We start from the raw sequence: 22,240 nt of genomic DNA, 5'->3' as shown, positions 1-22,240 counted from the left end.
TGATATATAAATGCAGGACCTCATTTACCACCCACCAAATCATTCTTTTATCCCGGGATCAGTTCACACCAAAGCTGAGCCATTTCAGAGCTTCAGCTGCTCTGTGGAGCAGTGGCAGCAGTGTGACTGTAGCAGATCCATTTGAGCCCTCTGGAGATTGGTGCCAAAGGCATTGGCTCCCTGTATTTTAGCTGAACTGGGTTTAAACTGCCACATGCAGTTGTTTTCCAGTGCTGGGCACACTTACCCATCTGCTTTCCCGAGAGAAGATTCACAGCCAACAACAAAGACCAGAACAACCATGGGCCTTGAACAAGCACCAAGAAAAAAAGGCTCATTATTTTTTCTCTATTTTTTATTTCTCCCCTATACTGGGGCCAGTCACCATCTGTAAATCTTGCTGACTAAAACGATGCAGTTTTGAGGTACTAAGGGATCTGCTGTTCTGCAGTACGGAAAGAGATGCTGTCAGCTATCTGAGCAAAGCCCAAAACCCAGGAAAGTCACCATAATTTATCTCTGAAGGCATCTTTTAATTCATTTCAGTGGACTCTGACAGAGCCTGTGAAAGCACCATGGAGGTCTCTGCAACCCACCCCACTCTTTGCATAGAAAAAGCATTTTGATGGTGTCTGTTGCCCTGTTCTGAGTAGTTTTACATAAATTAAGTGGTCCTTTTCAAAAGGACCATCAGCACCAAGACTATTGCTATATTCCACATCCTTACTCTGAAGGATTAAAATAGAGGCTACTGCTGTTCTGCACTGAATTTTCCTGTTCCTTTTCTCACAGTCTATTCAAGGTCTCATAAATAGCATTGGAAGGATTCCACTGAAATTACAAATACAAATAAACACAGATTTTGCTCCACTCCAAAAAGATAACTGTTCTATCACCAGCACTCCACACTTGCAGAGAGGGAAACCTGGGAACACACAACACCTGGGTTCAGTGGAGGACTAGTGCCCTCTTTTGATGCCAGTTTTACCCAAAGACTAATTAGGATTTTGTTTTACTGCTGTACCTGCAAGACATTTTTCATTTCCCCATATGCTACACTTGGAATAACAATAATTAACACCTGAGTTTGTTTTACCTGACAGGACCAGGAAAATTGCTAAACATTTGAGATAATACAGCACTAAAGTATTTGTAAATCAGCTTCAAAGCCATTAAGGTATGGCAACTCTGACAGGTGCAGAGCTGCTAATGGCTTTGCCTGAAAAATTACAGAATCCATGGGGAGTTTTGCCTTCACTGAACCAGGCCACCAGGGGTGAATGGCAGTCAGGTATCAGGTATGGCCAACACCTGCCCTCTGGAAGGAAGTAAAAGAGCAAATAGAGGCGAGAGATTCATGTTCTGCCTGAGAAGTCACACAAGCTCTCAAGCTAAGCCTTGAACAACTTGCAACACATTTCACATAAACCCCAAGCACCTGAATTATTTTGTACTGTTTATATGCACTGGGAACCAAATTCATCTTCCAGTTCAAGTGCCTGTCTATAATCAGCATTAATATGATTGCCTGTTATGTCCTTAGTGAGGGCTCAGATGTTCACTCTGCCTTGTTATGCAGAAGGCAAAATCTCTTTGATTAACTTAAAACTGCACCTTCTGCTGTACTTTAGTAGTTGTGAAATATTTAGACACACAGAAGGATTAACTAAAACATTACAAGGTATTATAAATTTATGTTTCCTTGTAGTCTGGAGGATGTTCTCAACAGATTTTTCAGTAAGCGATTTTGGAAAAAGACAATACTTTTATAAAAAAATGTTACTAAAAAAATCCCAACTAAAACAAACAAAAAAAAATTAAAAAGGAAGCCGTGCTTAAACCACAATAACCCCCACATCTCTCTCCTCTGGCAGTGAACTGAGCTGGATAGGTTCTACTAAGATTTTTTCTGCCAACAGAGTTTCATAGCAGTTTTAATGGTATGAAAATCTTATGAATAATACACTGGTAGAGCTGAAGGTAGCAGGACCTGCCATTTTATTATGTTTATTTGTGCTGAAACTAAACACTAACTCAGGACAATCCTGAAAACATGAAAAAAACAATGTCAAGTGACAGGACAGAAGTCAAAATGAGATAAAAATTGGAGATGTGGAAATTCAAGCTTTAACTATGCAAATATGAATTATTTAAATTTATAGGCATTTCTTGGCTTTCTGTATAGCAGGGTACAGTGTATCACACTCAGTAGGCTGCAGACTAGTAAATATATCAAATAAATTGCCCACGCCCAAATATTTGCTTGATTCCAACTGTATTTATACATCATGGATTTGCTTTGTTCACCAACCTTTCACTGGTGAGAACAGGAAGAAATGCTTTTAAAAGGGAATGAGAAGAGTTAATCAAAGCCATAACATTCTCTGTTTCTTTCCTGATCACGTAGACAGTGACCAAAAATAGAGCAAGCGCGTTAGCACCACTCGTGTCTTCTTGCTAATTGGCGTGTTTTAGATGCAGATGTTCTTCACTTCCAGAAGCTGATTTTTTTTGTATTTTGAGGAGTACTAAATGTGCTGGTTTTGCACTTCTGAACCCAGTGAAACTTTGAATTGCTGTACTGAAATAAGTATCAAACACCAGTAAGGAACAGCGGGTTTGCTTTCTGTCGTCTCTTACTGTGAGGATCTCAACTTTCCTGAATTCTAAACACCACTGTGAGATATCAGACACTGGGACAAGCACGTTGGAAACCTTTCTGCTCATAACACAAATCAGCAAACCAAGATTCCTCTTCCCCCCATGAAAACCAGTGCTTTAAAAACTGATAATCAAAAGTATTTTGGATCTAACAGCCACAACCTGCTCACACCACATGACATGGGACAGCTGTGGCAGATTTTGAAAGGTTTGTTTTCACAAGGCACCTCCATGATCAGACACTTATCTCACCTCTCTGAAACTTTAATCTGTGTAGTTGCAATGCTTCCAGTATTTCCAGCCAGAGCTGGCAGAGTTTAAGTCAGGTGTTTTAGCATACTATATACAAACACCAATGAATCAAAGGGAAACCTGTGAACAACTTCTCCAAGAGATGAACTGAGCAAGAGATGAACTGAGAGCCAAGCAAGCCACACTTTCATCCAATTCAGTTTTTACATCAGCCTGAAATGTACAGACATTGCTGCAATATAATAATACTGTGATAGAGAATAAACCCCTTTCTTTTCTGCTAGGCATTTTATGCACAAACACTTAGGCTCACACTTCTGCCTGTCAGTAGCATGCTCAAAGTGACTTAAAACAGACCTCAAAATTGTGGGCACAGCTACTTACATATGTAAATTAATTGACTTTGCACGTCTAGACAGCATTTGTGCTTGTGGGTCAGTTATTCAGTGCAAGTAGGTGTAAGGCAGACAAATACCTATTTGAAATTACAAGGCAGATAAATGTCCAGGGGAAAATGATCTCTGATAATTTTTGAAGTCTGACTCAGGTAAAAGGCTGAGAAGCGACTTCAGCTGCACCCTGTAAAGCTAAACTACTCATATAATGCAAAGGGTAAGTTCTCACTGTTCTGCACAGTGGAAAGTCACAAAGGTAAAATAGGAGAGGGCTTTTAAAATCGAAATAGAACATCAGAAATCTTTCAGATTCATTCTAAGATGAAAGCAAAAGAGTTGAAGAGCAATAAGCAAGTTGATATTTCATTAAAAAGCTAATAGCAAGTTGTATACACTCTGAAGTTCGTAAGAAACATTAATTACAATTGCTACTGGCAACAGAACATTCAGAAAAACACACATATAGTTCCTATGGAATACAAATCCAGCTTCTAATCTTCAGATTGACATAGAGGGAAGACTTTAATCATATGACTTGAAAGTACAATCTGAACCTCCTGATTTCCATGCTTTTAAACCCAAAGAGAGCTGGATGCTTAGGTAACCAACTGCCTGCAGAAAACACTCAATACATTTATGCACCCACCAAATTAGACATGGAAATTATATCCAAATTGCACAAAAAGCTGTAATCCAGATTCAGATCTCCTCTTTGGAAATGCCAGCGAGGATTTCACTTTCCAAAGCATCTCACAGCTCCCATTCAATTCAATTGTACTCAGTTATGCTCAGGACTTTGCAAAACAACATGATCTCCACTGCAAATGCTTTCCAAACTCTGTCCTTTGTACTACATTTATTCTATATGTTGAATTATATGCCATAAAGTGGCTCTGTCAGGCATTCAGAGCACAGCTGTGATGAGCAAGAGCCCATGATTAATTCTGTCCTTGCTCTTCATAAACTATTTGTCTTGTCTAATTAGAAAAAAACACAATAGAAGTTACAAACATTTTCACCATTTCCAATTGGCCGTCAAAAATACAAGAGAAGCCAAGTCGCCTTTCATGAGCCGTGATGAATAATGTATAGAAAGACAAAGTCTCAAAGTTTACCCCATTTTGTATTACATTGTTCCCATTGCCTTCTTCCACACCATTTCTATTTTTCAAAAACTGTTCTGAAAGCCACTGCAGCACCGCTACATGGACCTTTATCAAACTTACAGAAACCACTTTTTAGCTTTTTTCCTAATTTTTCAAGCTTTTTTTACCCCATCACAGGCATCAGCTCAGGCCCCAAAGTCCAGTTTTGCAGAATTCATTGAAAAACCAATTGTCTCAAAACTCGAACTCTCTTAAATGCAAAACAAACACAACATGCAAATGTAGCAATGTCCTTACAAGTGCAAGCAATCACCAGAATTCAGCACAGGGATAACTTTGTCACTTTTGGAGCAACCAGGAACAACTCATCAGGACAAGGACATGGCAAACCCTGGCTGGAAGCAACCCTGGCCACATCATATTCCTGGGGTGCATTAGACCACCCTTAGCATGCCCAGGCTCTCTGAGAAATCCCAGTAACTTCCTCCAGTATCTGATGCCAGAGATAATGTGCATATCTTGCATTGTCCACAGCCATAGTGACAAAACTGGAATAAAACAAGCATATTTTCAATGATATGCATTTTGCCAGATACTGCCTAAAGAAACCACAGGGAAAAAGCATTAAATCTGTAAGCCCTGAGACATATTCAGCTTTCTACAAATATTTTGTAATGTATATAGAAGCCTGAGACATTATTCTTTGCCATTAAGCTGCCTGAACATGGCAATCTTTGTCTGCTGTAAAGAGGAACCCAAAATGCTCCCAAGAATTTCAGTTGGTTGGGCCTGGGACGTTTGCTCAGCTCCTTAAGGAAGTCTGGACAAGCTGCCAAGCCTGGATCCTGACCTGCACTCTCAAAACAAACAAACAAAAACGTTCAGGATGTTTCAAATAACGTGCATCCTTTGTTAAAGCAGAGAAAAGGAGATTTGGAAAAGTCTGATTTCACTTTCAGAGTGAAGAAAGCTCAGCTGATGTACCGCGCTCACAGCACCATCGCAGCTTTCCACCTCTGAGCCTCGCAGAGCTCTTCCACGTGGATTGCAGCAGTCATTGGGGCTCGCAGGCTGTCAGAGCACAGGTTTGGAGGCAGAGCTGTCACGGATTAGAGGAGCAGAGAGCTTTGCAGTGACTTTCTGCGGAGCACGAGCTAAAACGTGCGGTGGAGCGCTCGCTTCCATCAGAGAGCGGCAGCCATCTGCTGGCAGGCACCAGGGCTATCCCAAACCCCTGCACTCCCAAGCACATGAAAAAGCCACCTCAGTGCTCCTGGGAGCAGCCCACTCCTCCTTATTTAAATTAAATCCTTGAAATAGACACCGGAGATAAATGTAACTGGGGAAACGCATTCTTAAAAAGTAGGGAAATATCATAAACATCATCAAAGAGCCCTGGAGAACGGGATCTAAAGTCACAAGTCATTTTTTGGAATTCTCAGTCTTATCTAAAGAAAGAAAGATTGCCATGTCTTTAATCTACAGACGAAAAGGAGCCAGCTGTACATCTGAAAATCAGCTGCGTATTGATCCTGCTCTGTTAATATTCATGAAGGTGTATCGTAAGACTGGAGATTTTAACACAGTGCCCCCGGACTCTAAATCAATTCCCATTGATTTCAATTGGCTTCTCCCATCCATGCATCGACCTTACCCCTCCCTTGGAAACGTGCTCTCAAGGTCCTTTGAAACACACTTGCTGTATAATGAACTCTGAAGGATTGCATGTTCTTACTGCTGTGTTCTTTCCTTCTCCACCCATGGAGCTTTTGAGGGGGTGGACACCATTATCTGATTTTATATGAACATTTGAAAATTTGAACCTACGCCCTACAGGGCTCCCATCAGTTCCTAGAAGCCAGGATAAACTCCTCCTCTTCATTCAGATCTGTCTGAAAAGTTCAAGGCTAATGCAGTCATCTAACAAAATTGCATTTCTTGATGCTGCCTGCTTCTGGGAGAAATACACACTGAAGTGTTTCTGGTTTCTGTTTGCCAGACTTTGGGTACTACAGCTAAAATGGGTTTATAGGAGTGGCAGATTCTCAGAAGAGAGTGTCGAAGGGTGAACTTAATCTGCTCCTGTCTCTGAAAATGCTGGGCCCTTGATTCTGACCTTGCTCCCTCCTGAACTTTCTAGCACCTGACATTTGAGTCTATTCAGGGAGAGTTATGAGGAGTTAAGGCAACTCAGCAAATAGACAGATATACACCAAAACTGCTGCCTCCATTAGGAGTTTATATCTAATGTGATCATTATTTCACTTCAACACACAAAGCAGGGGTTGGCTATCCATGCTTCCAGTTGTATCTTGGGTGAAAAAAAGGACAGAATATTTTTAAATCAGACATTTTTCTATCAAAAGAGTTTTCTGAGCTTTTACTTGCTCAATTGATGAAAAAAAAAGACCACCAAAACCAAAAAAAAACAAACCCCAGAAATACTAGCAGTACATAACCATATGTAATTACTGGAAGGTTTAGCTGATGTTTCAGCAATGGTCCCTGTGTAAGCACAGGGCTGGCCCTGAGCTTCATTTACCTGAGCAATTTTGTTTTACCACACTGGGCAACATCACAGCCAAGAGGACAACCCTGCCTATCCAACTGGTTAAAAATGCAGCTGGAAACTTGCAGGATGCTCTTCCTGCATTCAACCATCCTCCCTTTCCTGATATCAATTAGCTGTGTCTTCATCTTATTTGTTCCACATACAGAAGCTGAGAATGATGCATTTAGCAGCTATTCAAAAGAAAGATTTTTTTGGTTGAGAATACTATGATGACCAAATAGCTTTTAAAAATTTAAATATATGGTTTTTGCCATATATGTTGAAGTCTAAATATCTGAACTTAATGTAACATTGGTTTCTAGCTGCCCTCAAAACTCTTTTATATAACTGATTGCGTTACAATTTGTCAGTTCCAATCAACCAGCAGGATTTTTCTTGCATCTTTAAAACAAAATGAATCAATAAAATGCAGGTTTGCAGAGGAAGAGTGACATCTGAAATTCTCCAAATTTTACAGTCCCAGCAAGGCTGCCATCCAACCCAAACCAGCAAAACACGTCACCATCATTCCTACATTATATCTACAATGAGGCTGAATAGCATAGAAATTTAGAATACCCAACACTAATCAGGGTTGTACAAATAAACACAAAGGAAAAACTTGGTTCTCTTCTACAATTACTTTTCCTTCCCAGTCTTGACACTCTACACCAAGGCAACGTACATGCTGACCCTTTCACAAAGGTTTGCTGTCAATCTCACTTGCTTTCTGTAGTGATATTCCATTTATCACTACACAAAAATCCCATGTCCCTGGAGAAAAGGCACCTGAGCTCGAGCTCTGCTCTCTCTACCTGAGAGCACAAAGTCCCACAAAGGCTGTGCCAGGGAAAGGCAGGTTCCACACCAGTGAGAGCCATGACTGAAGAGGACAAACCACAGACTCAGTGAGAGCTGTGAGGGGAAAAGCAGCAACACAAGGGGGATGGCTTGATTTTTTAACTCCCCTGAGATTCAGGGAGTGGCTCTAAATTTGGAGAAAAATATTTGGATTGGTTCTTAACACATCAGTCAGCCCTCCCCAGTACAGATTGAGGATTATGACACAATCCCCAACATCAATGTTTGGTGAGGATTTCTGGGGCCAAACGTGTTCGTATTGCAACCCTGGTAACCCCAAAACAGGGAGAATTCAGCTCTGTAATCCCAGAACTGCCTCCCACAGCTTCCAAAGAGCACGGTTCAAGATGCTGCCTGTGCCCCCGCTCTGGCTCCCTTTTCCTCAGCGCAGGGCAGGCTCCCACTGCCTCCTCCCTCCCTCTCTCCCCGAGTTCTCCCTCTCTGCAAGCTCCTTCCTGTCTCCCGTGGCTTCTCCTATCGCCCTGGCCATCAGAGGAGGCCGGACATCGCTCTGCTGAATGGGAGGAAGGCTCTGTAATTAACGGGATCCTTTGCTGTTTACACAAACACTCAGGATATACAGACAGCTGAAAGGTCGGCTCCAGCCAAGGAGGGCAAACCAAACGGAATGCGAGGTGATTGTTACACAGAGCCTTTTAACTAATGAGGTGCTGCTCCTCTGGAAAAATTGTCCAGTTTCTCCTTGGATACTGTTGATATTCTCAATTAAAAAAAAAAAACAAACAAACTTTATCAAAGAAACCAACCTACAAGCAACACACAAACCAACAGAGCACAGCTGGTTTCTGGGCAGGACTGAGCTTGGACAGAAGAGGACAAGTTAGAGGATTATTTGCACACTTGGAGTGAATTTCTCTCAGTTATTTTTTTGCTGTTATCTCCAAACACTTACTAAATTTCTTGTTATTAACAGGTTCATTTGATGAAAAATGTTATGCTTAGGGCTACTGTAAAAATAAGCTTATAATTTTTATTTAAAGGTAGGTGAATAGAAAATGGTTGGAAAGTTACACAAAGACAACCAAGATCAGAAGTGCAACTGGTATGTTTTGTTATCAAATTACCTTAAGGCTTATCTCAAAATAGCCCAAAGACTCATGACAGTATCTCAAAAAGCATTGTTTCAGAGTATTTACAGAACCAGAAATTTAACAGAGATTTGTTCTGTACAAAATAACAAATTAGAGTTTAATTGCCATTAACTAGAATCTGGAAAAACCATCTGTTCTTATTTATACATCAACCACAGCAAGCCACATTCATGTCATCCATCTTCAGAACACTGAAGCATATACTCCAGCTTTAAGGAGATATTTAAGCACCTCTCAAGACTACAGGCTATAAGCACATACAAAAACTTGCTTCAAGTCGGGCCCTCATCAAATGATTGCTGACATTTATGACTCAAAGAGCTGCAATGACATTAACAGCTCACAGCCTGCACTTGTGTCTACAGCAGAGCCCAGGCATGACCAGCCTTCAGCTCAGAGCATTGCTGAAATTCTGAGTCAGAGTTTCAACAGCAAAGCAGCCTTGAAAACCAAATTAAAAACAATAAAATGCATTAATTGCAATACAGTTTGAAGTTAATAATGAGACCATTTAAACACCTTGAAGATCTCATGCTGTGTTTCTGTTAAGCAGTCAAATTCACCCGTGGAATAGCTCATAGAAAAGAAATCATTAAGCTTATTCAGCTGAATGTTATGTAATATTTTGAAAATATTTTAAAAAGAAAGGCATCAAAAAACCTGTGTTTCATACAGAGACACAAAGTAGAACAATCTTGCCTACCTACCCACTTAATATGTTATAATTAGAGATGAGGAGGCAGTGTGAACATCTAAGCTAGGTTTGATGGAGGATATCAGAGCTCATGATCAAGCTCTGGGTAGAGAGACAACTGGGATTTAGCGGCTTGAAACTGCCACAGGAAAAACGTTTTGTTGCTGATTTCCCTCAAATCAGGTGTTCTGATGTCCCTTTGCAGGTGACATTTTAAAGAAAACACTTTGCAAAGTCAAACTATACCTAAGCATTGCAAACATTTATCGTTTTTATTCTTCTCTTCAAGGGAGCGACCTGCAGGTATAGGGACACAGGTGGCAATGCCACCCCTCCCACCCCATTTTCTCCTGACATAAAACAGAAAACAACCTTCCTGTTGGAGACCCCTCCCTGCTGCTTTGTCTGATCCAGGTGGGACATGCAGAAGGAAGATTCTTGCCTGTGACAGATGCTCCTGGGCTTTGCAGCTCTGCCACTGTGCCATGACGGATTTTAAATTTTGATAATCCCTTTTTAGCCCTTTCAGACTAAGGCCATAACATGCCACAGCTCAAACAAAACCGGGCCCTGTCGGCCCATGTTCATACAAATAGCCCAAACCAAGATGATTTATTTACAACAGTTAATACAATTGGTAGTAACGACTTTATAGGCAACCTCTAAGTGCAGGCGAGATGAAAAATTTACTAAATTGGAGTATAAAAATTCATAAGAAAATGTACAGAATCAATATTTCATGGGACTTGCTTTACCTTGCCTTACACAAATCTACTCCAGAGCTCACATTAAAATTTAAACCAGCTTCGTGCGACAAGTTCAAATGCTGAGGCTGTTTCATATTAGTTTAACTTCGCAGGGTATTTTTTTTGTTTTGTTTGTTTCATAAATTGGAAAAAAAGCACTTAGGGAGCTGCACAGTTTGAGTGCTTGTGTGCTGCTTTTTCTATTTTCCTCCTTTTAAGAATAAACTAATTGCTGTCATAAATAGGGAGGACAATGCTCAAAGAAAAGAGACTCTGAAAATACCTTTGTTTTCTCTTTAGTACAGCATAGGAGATGAAATCCCTTTGCATTCCCTTTAATACAATGCACAGAGACACTGCTTAGAAACAATACCTGCAGAATACTCCTATGAGCCCCTAATCTGGGAACAAAGCAGAAAAAAACCACAAGGCAGCTTTGGTAAGAGCTCTGCTGTAGGAACAGAGAGCTGTGGGCATGGCTGCAAGGCACAGCTCCCCTTGCCCCACAGCTCCACACAACCCAGGAGACTCAGCCACGCGTTAAAAACCCACAGCACTCAACTGGAACCCGAGGCTGCTGGATTACTGCAGGGGGAGTGTCCCTTCTGGCTTTACAAAGTTAATTTATTCTTACTCACTTCACCAGAAGGACCAAGGCCTCAGAAGAGTGAAAGATCTTTCACTGAAATAGGTCCAGAAGCCAACAGCATCATCATCTTGGAACCTGTGCAGCCCAGGTTTCCTTCCAGGGTTACTCACAGGCTTGGGGAGGTCCTGGCCTTGGTCTCACCCCACCTGACCCTGTCTCCATGATTTTGCAGCTTTATCCACCTCTCACCTTGACATAACCCAGCTTGTCCCAAAGAATGAGCTTTCTTTCTCTTTGAGGATAACAGAAAGAATTGATTAAAAATCACCTCCTTGATGTTTGCATACGGTTCTCAAATAATAGAAAGAAAGGATGGAGCCCAAATATAAGTGGGGGGGAAATCACCTCCAAGTATTTTGTTTGTACCTGTGTACTCATATATATTCTGTTGTGGTTCATGCAAATAATAAAGAAAAAAAATAAATTAAAAAGTCAGATGTTTTTAAAGGACACAAATACACTTGGAAAATATACTTGTGCTACTGCACTCTGAAATTCCACAATAATATTTTCGTCAGTTTGAAAATGTGGGGCCAGATTTTCAGTTTAGCTGTGCAACTGTATGTGAAAATGAGGTTAATTACATCACCAACTAATTGGAAGAAATGGAAGTATTTGCAAAATTTAGGAGAAAAAATAAGTTTAAAAACTTTTTCAAACATGTGACCTTTAAAGGGCAATCTCGACTTTTTCTTGTTGACATTATCCTACTGGACCAAAAAAAAAAGAAAAAAAAGAGACTGGAGTCTACCAGTTATATTACTTTAAAATTACAGTGTTATTAAAAATAATTCTTTCACTGGCACAAACAACTGTCTTAAGAAAATTTAATGTTCACTTCCTCAAGTTAACAGCAGACTTCAGCATGTTAGCAAAAACTAGTGATCATTTATTACTTATTATATTGTAATTCATTAAGGTTGTAAGAAATATTTAGATACTTAATTGGCATTTAACAAGATAACTGTAGAGAGTAAATGAGACATTAAATCCTTTTCTAAAATGCCCATTAGGTTTGGGTTGGAAATTAATTGATCTAATTCACTTGCGGTAAACCACTGCGGTCTGTGCCAGTTTAGAACTTGGAGATATTAATGACCCACAACCCCAGAGCTGCTGGATGTCCTCACACAGAGGATAATACTCTGGCCACCTGTGTTTATGATGCCAGGGGAAGCATTTGTCTGAAATGGCTGCTGCTCCCCATCACAGCCAGGATTCTCCTGGGCACCATCCCTGCTGTCAGAAGGGCTCTCTGAAGGCTGCAGAGCTGCCCCTGCCAGCCCAGTTTACAGCTTCCAGTTCTGGTTACACCTGACCTCCTCCTGCAGCCCCGAAAGAAACTTGTAAACTTAAGGGATTTCTACTCTGAGAAGCTGCCATTAGGCCTTCATTCATCCTCAAATTTTTCTGAATGCATTTTTTCATTAAAATTCATATTTTCAGAGTCCATTTCCTCTTCAGTAAGCCTCTCGTTTCTTAAACGAGTATATACAGCAGGTGAGAAAACCTGCAAGAGCCTTTACAACTTGCTGTTAAGTTCTGCTTCTCCCTAGTCTGAAGCAATGTGATAAATCCCCAGGAGAGCCCTAACTCTTCTCCTGAAGCCTCCATTAGTATTTCACATCTGTACATGGAGACACTCGTATCAATCACAACACTACGTGGGAGCCGTGTTCCTTGTTAATAAAGTGCCTTGAGGTCCATCAGCTTCTGCCTAATAGGTATTAAATAATTTTTACATTCTCAGCAACTGTTTCTAGGCAATTTATTGCTCATTTTTAGGAATAAAACAATCTCAGTATTTATCCGCTATTAAATATCTATTTTGATCCTCAGAAAATGCCAGGCACACTTTGATTAATTCCCAAGAAACAGGGGAAGCACAGGGGGCTCTAATGCTGTCATAACACCACAAGCAGCATAAGACTTGCACAAAATTTACATTTGGTTTCCAAAGACTATTTCCAAACTGAGGCCAGTGACTATCATGAGAGAAAACCCCAAATCTTTGCCTTAGCCTATATTTTTATGAGACCTAAAAATAATGTTTAAAAGACATATGATTATAACCAGAATGTAAGTTGGTTTGTTTTTTGGTTTTTTTTCACAGCTCTAGAAAAACTGGCAAGCCTTGGGAATAAAGCTAAATTCACTGAGACAGTCAATTATTTCCAGTGGTGGAGTTATTACAGACATCAAGTCATACCAACAATGCACAATTTTGCTAAGAACCCAGACACTGAGAAATACAGTGACACAGAGTTTTCAGTGAACATCACTGTGCCATGGGTGCAGTCACAGCAGCAGAACCCACTTTGGGTCAGATGTGGCCCTTTAGGCTTCTTACTGCAGTAGGAGATGTTGGAATACGAGGCCAGGAAGGACAAGGTTTTGCTGGCTCGGCTGGAGGAAGTTTGCCAGTACATTTACCAGCAGACCAACACTGACAAAACCTCTGAGAGCTGACAAGGCCATGAGCACATATTCCTGTCAAGGACTATTTACAATTTACGAAGGTCAGCTCTTCCTCTGGTGTAAATAACTCTTGCTCCAGTGACAGCAGCAGAGACCCACCAGTACACACCAGTGGAGGAACTGGCTCCTTCCATTCCAGGAGTCACACTGCTGACACTACACAAGCACAGCAACTCAAGGAAATTCAAACACAAGCAACTGCTCTGCCTTCACTATCAGGGCAACTGTCCGTCTTTCATGTTCTTTATTTTCCTTCAGGGAAATGTTAAGGAGCTACTGTTAAATTTTTAAGGTGGCTCATTAGTATCTGCTGGCACCAGAGCAGCACCAAGGGCCAACTGTGATGGAATTCTCCAGCTTGGAGAAAAGCAGGAGGATGTGCTGGTGCTGCCTCACCTTGAGTCCTGGGTGCAGTTTTGGGCAACACAGTATAAAAAAAAGGTATAAATTTACCAAAGAGTGCCCACAGGAGGAGCCCTAAGATGTGAAGGGTCCAGAGGGGAAGCCATATAAGTAGCTGAGGCCAGAGCAGACTGAGATCAGACCTCAACAGGGTCTGCAGCTCCTTCCAAGGGGCAGCTTTGACCTCTGCTTTCTGTGATCAGGGACAGACCCGAGAGAATGGTGCAGGTGTTGTGTCATGGGAGGGTTTGGTTAGATGATAGGAAAAGATTCTTGCCCCAGAAGGTGCTGATCACAGCCCCAAGGTGGCCAGAGCTCCAGCAGTGTTTGAATGATGCCCTCAGGGACAGGGTGAGATTTTTGGTGTTGTCCTGTGGAGAGCCAGGACCTGGACTTGATGGTCCTTGTGAGTCCCTTCCAGCTCAGCATATTTTAGGGTTCTGTGCTTGGGGCCTTCCAACATATTGCCTGAAAATCATTTCACAGCCTGTAACTTCCATGAAGCACTGCACAGTGGCTATTTCCATAGAAAATACATCCTAAAATCCTGTATCACTTCAAGGAAAACCAGGGAGAGCCAACACCTTCACCTTCACCCCTCCCCCAGCTCCAAAGTTATAATTTCTGAGGAAGACTTGCATTTAGCTGAGTCTTGCAGGTTTTTCCACCTGCCAAGTCCTGTGTGAGGCCCTCTTTTCAAATGCCATGCCCTTTGCCTCCCAGGCCATTTGAGGGTTAATCTTACCATCTCAAGATCTTTCTAAGATGCCAGTCAAGCTCATCATCAATTTGACACTGATGTCTTTTGGGGAATCTGGGTTGTTTTTTCTGGGAGCACTGTCCATTTGACAGACAGGAGGCTGTGCTGCAGCAGCCCCATCAGAACCCTTAGCTATGTCTGCTGCTGAAATCTCTGAATTAAACATTTAGAGTTGCAATTAAGTCTTTAAAAAAAAAAAAAAAAAAAAAAAAGAAAAAAAGAAAAAAAGGGAAAAGGCAGCAAACATGTTTACAGAACTTCATAGCTAATTTATAAACTTTTCTGTTCAAGCTCCCATTTTGCTTAACTACTTTAATTTGTAGAAGAAACACATCTCTGATTGTGCAGGGTGGTGGATCAGAATTTGCCCAGGGACAGGTAGTGAAAAATGCAAAAGGCTGAGCTGACATCACTAAGGTAATTTTTGACATGTATTTAGTTTTAAACAGCTGCTTAGAAAATTAGGGACATGTATTTTTTAAAAGTTTGTCACTGTGTGTGTCTGTCATGAGTGTGCTCTTTCAAAAGTGTTTATCCTTTCTTGCAAGTAGAAACTCAGATTGAAAAGAAATGTTCACAGGGCATGAAGATGTATTTCCTACTTCACACAGATATGATGATAAAATCATATCCCTCTCCACACCCATGTTTTAATTTCTTTCTCATGCTGAATACAAGAATATACTTTGCTCAGGTGGCATATAAATCCTCACTACACACCTATGCCCACAGCTGGATTTTCAGAGGTGCCAAAAATAAACATCCACAATTGTTTTACAGCAAATGCTCCCTCTCTGCTGGAGTCAATGCAGTTCAGGGCTGAGCACCACTCAGTGTGAGTTCTGCTGAGAATAATGGCTTCAGTTCACTGTGGTTCATGGAAAGTCTGTTTACTTTTATCTGAGCTTGCAGCCCTTGAATTTCTGAGTCTGAAAGAACTTCAGTCAAAAACCAGCCATCAAGTCCTGTCAAGCCCATGCACAGGCTGTGGGTTGCAACATAGATTGGCACAAAAGTTTTAGGTTGTCCACCAAAAACCAGAGTAATGTTTAACTTCATGCACACAAAAAGAGCTCAAGAATTATCCAGGTTTGAGTTTTCAGAACAGAAGCCTCTGTGTTTGCTGGCACACACTCACACACTTTCAAAACAACGTTCTGCAATAAAGACTGTGATTCCAAGAAGCATCAGTGGGATTATGAGAGATCTTGGGATGCATGGGAACATGAACTATAATATAAGGAACAGACTTGCAACAGGAGTAAGCTAAAATGAACAGAAACCCCTCAGCCCCCCCATGAAAAATAAAAAATAAAGCACATTGCTGTACTGGTTTTGTGTCCTTTTTCTTATTGACTTTAAACTGTACAGCATCATTTGAGTCACCTTGGTTCTCCAAAGTTTCTCCAGGTGAACAAGTCCCTTGTTTGCAGTTTTTGGCAACTGCAAATTTCAGTCAGGACCAAACAGCTCAGCCCCACCTGGAGGCACAATTGGAGAACCAGCAACAGCAACCAGGAATCACAGAGAAAATTAAAAGCTTCACCTTGCTTCGTCAGGAAGAGACAAAGAGATATTTCCACATACTTTTAAATTTATCCTTACTTTAGAAAGTTGCCCCTGGTGTTTATCCATTTCACACATCACTGTTCCCTCCCTCCACAGCGTGGCAGTTTAAATTTCTCTTTCAGGACCTTGTGGATTCAGAGTCTCTCCTGGCAACTCAGGGAGCTTGGTCTGACAAGAAAACTGAAGTATTTTCCCAGCAGCTCTTATCAGGAAACAATGTGTCAAACAAGATGAAACCAGTTCTCTGTTCTTGGAAGATTTACTACAATTCCCCCAATGCTCACGGAGGCAATGTTAACACTACCCAGCCACGCAGCCCTGCAGTGTAAATCTGGGCTGCTCTCCCAAGGAACAGCTCCTAGGAAAGCCCGGGCAGGTTTTCCACCCTGCACTCTGATAAACATCCCCACAGGGGTCTACATGTTGTGTTCCTCAAATGTGTCTGGGGAAAAGGGACACTGATGTCTTAGGATTTTAGCTTTTGTACTTTTCATAGATTTGTAACCTTGCAATTCCTTAGTGTATAACTTTAAACTCCACAGTCTAAGCTACTGTTTTCCCATTTTGGTCAGACACAATTTCTCTGTAGGCCTGGGAATCAAGGACACCTCACTGCCTCAAGAAATGTAAACATAAGTGAACTGGGAAGGGAGCAAACTTGGGGTAAATTACTTCCTTACCTGAAGCTGTAATTGGAAGATTAACCCCTGATATGCAAATGGACCAAACTTATAAAAGTGTGAAAACCCATGGTCCATTTTTGGGTGTAGCTCCTGGGGGGCTTCATCTGCCCAAAATGTACCTCAAGGCCCTTCAATAAATATAGCTGCTTTTTATTCTCCTAATTTTGTCTGGCCTCTGTTTTTAGGTAGTCCCAAAAAGGTATCAGCACAAATGGAGTTTTCCCTGGGAGATCCCTGCCTTGCCTCTCCCTTGCCCTGCTCCAAGCCAGCAGCACCGAGGGTGGTTTGGATCCTCCTGCATGGAGCAGAAACCAACAGGAGAGTTTGGGATATTCCTGCAGGGAACAGCCAAAGGGAGATGGATAAAGGGGTGGCCACTCCATAAGTAACTGCAGAAGCAGAGGGGAGGGTAGGGACAGAGTTAGTTTTCTGGGATCCTGGAGCATCACCAGCACAAAGGGAGGCAAATGGAAAAAATATGCAGATGCTCACCTGGCACCAAGTCTGTTACACTATTTATGACCGGTGTTCTTCCTGCCTGCAAGCAAGGATGTGAGTGACTATTAACTCCTTTAAAAATAGATGTCTGTTGCTAAATAAATAAAATAAATGCAAGTGTGTTCTGTTCTATGAGATGTCCCCAGATTTGGGTTTGCTTTTTTAATCCCATTTTCAACAGTAAAGCACAGGGGAAAACAAAAATTAGGGGTTAAATGAAGGCTGGTAAACAAAGCAGAAACACCTAATCTTGTATGCATCTTGGTTCTGAACCTTTCTTCTGAGATTTATTTTTTTGTTTGAACACTGGGGTCTTTCCAAGTCTAAGATCCCTTGTTTACACCAGCCAGAAGAATGTTAAATTATGACCACCCTCATTATGCCATTTAATAGGATCCAAAATACAGAATTGGGATAGTTTAGGACCCTGAGTCCCCAGGGAAAATTAACTAATGCTATAAATTAAGAACACTGTTCATGCCAGTAAGTTCAACTTCCAAAGCAAGCAGAAAAACACAGCCCCAAAATATCTTGCTAAGTGCTTGTCTGTACTAGACTGTGGGGCTGCAGGAATTATGGGTTGATAACACTGGAATTTATGAGGGACTGGGTGGTTTCTGGATTTGTTAGGAAACCAGGAAACATAGGCATATAACACTTATCTGGCTGAGGCTACTGGCCAGAGCATGAGAGGCAGGAACATGGAACCCACCAAACAAATATTCACAATTCCCAAGATAAAAATGACCTGTTGCCATATTTGTATGTGCTGTCAGGATTCTTGTGGCACCCAGACAGGGTAAAAGATCAAATCTTTGAGAACATGGCCCAGATTGTTGAGCTTAAGAAAGTGAGATCAGAATTGGGCCCACAGTGCTGCTTGCAGAATTCTTGTTCCATTCCCAGTAAAACTATCACCTTCCCTTATACCATCAGCCTTCTTCCAAACACATCTGACAGCTTCCTCCACTGTTTGTAAAATGACACCTGCTGAAACTTAAGCTGTGCATGCAGATAATAGAGCCATGGAGAGCATTCATGTTTTCCATGTTGTCAGAGTAATTTGTTTTGCTGTTTGGGATAGGTTCTACTAAGCATAAATATTTATGTCTGTGTGGATGTCAAATACTTTAATTAGGAAGTACACCTAGAACTGGGCTGGATTTAATTGAATCTTTGAGCCAGCTAGACATTTTCAAGGCTTCATCTGTTTGTCATATAAATATATTGGATTAGACCTCTACTGGGATAAGTTTTCTTTAAGAAAAAGATTACTTGTCATTATCTGGGGTGTTCTACAAAATGCAATAACTGCTAACACTGCAGGGAGAGCTACTTTCAGCTAAAAGAAGCCATGAGATGCACAGAGGAGAAGCAACAAATCAGAAATATGGATAGTAGATTGCCCAAGTCTCCCTCCTCACGTGCCTCACTCCTGAGCCAAGCTGTGCTGCCCAGGCTCGATGCAGCACGGCAGGACCCAGCCGGGTCAAGAAGCCAGTTCAGTTACTGGAAACATCACAAGAGCTCATTTTATTGACAAAGAGCTAAATTAGTGCAGAGGTGCTGCACTGCAGAGCCTTCCAGTGCTATATTAAAGTTAATCTGGATATTGCTGCCATTGGCTCCCAATTTAGTTTGCTTGGGTACTGCTGGAAGCAAGTGTGAAGAGCAAACTAAACAGCAGCAGCACCCAGCTTCTGCAGTCCCATGGTTTTTTTCTAAATTCCAAGCAAAGAACTTAATCCTCTTCTCCTCCACCTCCCCTCTGCTTCCATTTTATCCACCTCCCTAAATCAGCCTGTCATCCCATGTCCTTCTTTACAACACTTCTTAAAATTGAAGCTATAAGTCTATCACCCACACACCTCACAAACCCTGGGCCCTACCTCTTCCTGCTCCACACAAACCAGACACGACAAGCTGAGGTTTCTTTAGGCACCCACACAGGATTTCCAAAAGAGAAACTGGAGGCAGGAGTTGCTCCTTCACACAGGAACGAACTGCAGCCCAGAACTGCCGACAGAGAAGTCCTTACCTTGGAGCAGCTGCAAAATCAGAGTCTCCAGATGCCAAGAGCTGCTGCTGTACCACTGCCAGAGCATGGAAGGGAAAGGCACCCAAGCACCTCCACTTTTTTAAATCCAGAAGACAGCTAAGAGGCAAGGAGGTAGCACCCTCACTTCAGCCATGGAGGAGTCAGCACCAAACTCCTGCTCTGAAGGAACAGGGAAGGATGTGAGCCCCAGCAGCAGGTGAGGGCACTCATCCCCATCAGCAGCCCAGGCTGTGCTTGGCCCAGCTGTGTTATCCAGGTGCAGATATCACAGACCAGGGCCTAGCAACAAGCAATTCCAGAGAAACTGGCTATGCTATCATGCCTCAGTGATAGCGGGATTTTTACTTGCACAGATTTTGAGATAAAATTCATTGTGACCCTCTAGTTTGGTTCCTTGGTGGGAGCACTGGGTACTGCTCAGCTGTGGTTTCAAAACACAAAAGCTGTCACAGGAGAAGCCTCAGAGGAGCTTAATTCAATTTAGCCACCTTAGCCGCAGATTTTTATGTGTTTGTGGGCAATTCTATTTCACCCCTTTGCCTCAGTTTCTGAATCTTCCCCCAGGAGATACTGGGTAAATTCATCACTTCCAGCAAAATGTGGATGAAATGTTATTCAGATACTTGAGGCTGAATAACATCTACTCAAATCACAGTGCTGAGCTGACAGACTTGTTGATCTTTAAGGTATTTTCCAACCCTAACAATTCTATGATATTACTCCATTAAAAAAAAAAAAACAAAAAAAAAAACCCCAAAAAACCTCCAAAAACCAAAAAACCAAAAAACAAAAAAACCCAACCAAAAAAACAAACAAAACAAAAACAAAAAACCCACAAACAAACAAAAAAAAAAAAAAAAAACAAAAAAAAAAAAAACAAACCAAAACAAACAAACAAAAAAAAACAAACCCAGAGAAAAAGTCACTACAAAGCCCTACATTGTGAGCCCAGTATACAATAAAACAACAGTAACTCTCAAAATGGCTGCCCATGTCTGCAGATGACAAATTTTAGGATTTAAAAGTGTCATATATCAAAAATAAGATTCCTCTTCTGAAGTCCTGCAAGGCTGGAAGCGCACAGCTCTGTTGGGGATTTCGCAAGGGCCAAGAAGTTAGACAATTACTTCATTTTGAGATGGCTTTGTGTTTGGGACACATAATCTCTGAAAATTACATAAAACTGTATTAAACACGCTTCACACACTGTACTGAATATCCATCAAATGATAACAGCTGTCATCATGCTGCCCTGGTCTGAATTTGAACCTCAAAGCTCTCAGTGAAACAGTGTTTATCAAAGATATATCTACAGAATACTCCAGACACAGAAAGCTATCACTGTGTAATCATGGTCTGTAAAACAGTTGATGACTTCAGTATGCTTTTGCTACTCCTTAAATAATCTGCAATCCCTCTCAGGAGTATTCAAATCCATCCTTTGGAAAATAAAGTAAGATACAGTATTAATAAAAAGTTTGAGGGCTGTGCTCAGCTCAGTTTGTGCTTCTATTGACCGTCACACATTCAAAAAACATTAGAGGAGGTTGGTCCTCCAGAGACGCCGCCAGGACAGCAAGAGAAAGCCTTGGCAATTATGTAAAGGCACCATGCTCCTGTTTTATTTAGCAGAGAGAGGGTTTTTTTTTTTATCCTTACAGCCCTTTTGTGCTCCCAGATGTTTTAATTACTGAGGAAAGGGAGCGGATGATGCTGGCCATATGTCTCCATTCCGCATAGATAAATATTGTCGCCAGCCAGCGAAGATTCGCGGAGCTGCCGCTGATCCCGCTGACACCAAAGCTGTCGGGCCCGATAAGCATCTTCAATCCTTCAGTGAGCATGCTAATTCCAGGAACACTGAGACTGATACCCCATGAAAATATTCAATCTAGAAACAATTAGGCTCGTATTGCTGCAAAATGGTACCTCTAGGAATTTGGGTGCTCGCTTGATTGGAGCTTGGAGCAGAAGCTCTAAGATGCTGATGGGAACAAGTGAGGAGGGGAGAGCAGGTGAAATGAGCTCTTCAGAGCAACAATTGCTCTGTGAAGTCTCTGTAGGCCACATTTGCCTTTCTCTGGCCTGTTCACAGAGTCTTGGGGCGCAACAACTTAATAAATAAAGGGATTTAGTTACAACTGCTTTATGACTTTTGTTGATGAATGCATGCAACATCAATTGTTTTTATTGCAGGGTGTTTTGAAACAAACAATGGTCAGGCTCTGGTGGTGTTAGACAGCATGAAAACACAGTTGCAAACCTTCCCTTCACAGCTTTCAGCCTAAATAAACAGTCTAATATATCCCCCAGAAAAGAATACACAACCACAGTGGCTGCGGGTGGTTGCAAACAAGTTGTGAAAGTTGTTAAGCAGAAGGGAGTAATTTAAGAAGAAAGGATTTAGCTAAATGAACTGACAAGGAAGAGGGAGACAGGACAGGGCAGCCAGTGACAATGCCAGGCTGTGAATATCCCTCATTTTTGCTACATGGACACAGCACCAAGCCCTCTCAGAACGGCTCAAATCTTGCTCTTTATCCAAGAGTGGATGGGCCTTATGGAAGGCATTGGAGGACAGAAAGAGAGGGTGTTTTTTTGTCAAAGGAGAAATTTTTTCAACAGCTGAAATTCCAAGACAACAAATTAAGGTATTAGCAATGCAAGTACAATCCTAATTTCCACAATCAGACTAATAGGTCATAATCAGGACCTTCTTCTGAAGTAAAAATGCTTAAAAAAAATAGTTTTCCAAATAATCTGG

The sequence above is a fragment of the Onychostruthus taczanowskii genome, unplaced genomic scaffold (assembly GCF_017590055.1).
Source record: "Onychostruthus taczanowskii isolate IOZ18803 unplaced genomic scaffold, ASM1759005v1 scaffold60, whole genome shotgun sequence".
NCBI lineage: Eukaryota > Metazoa > Chordata > Aves > Passeriformes > Passeridae > Onychostruthus > Onychostruthus taczanowskii.
Note: the sequence above shows the minus strand (reverse complement) of the source record.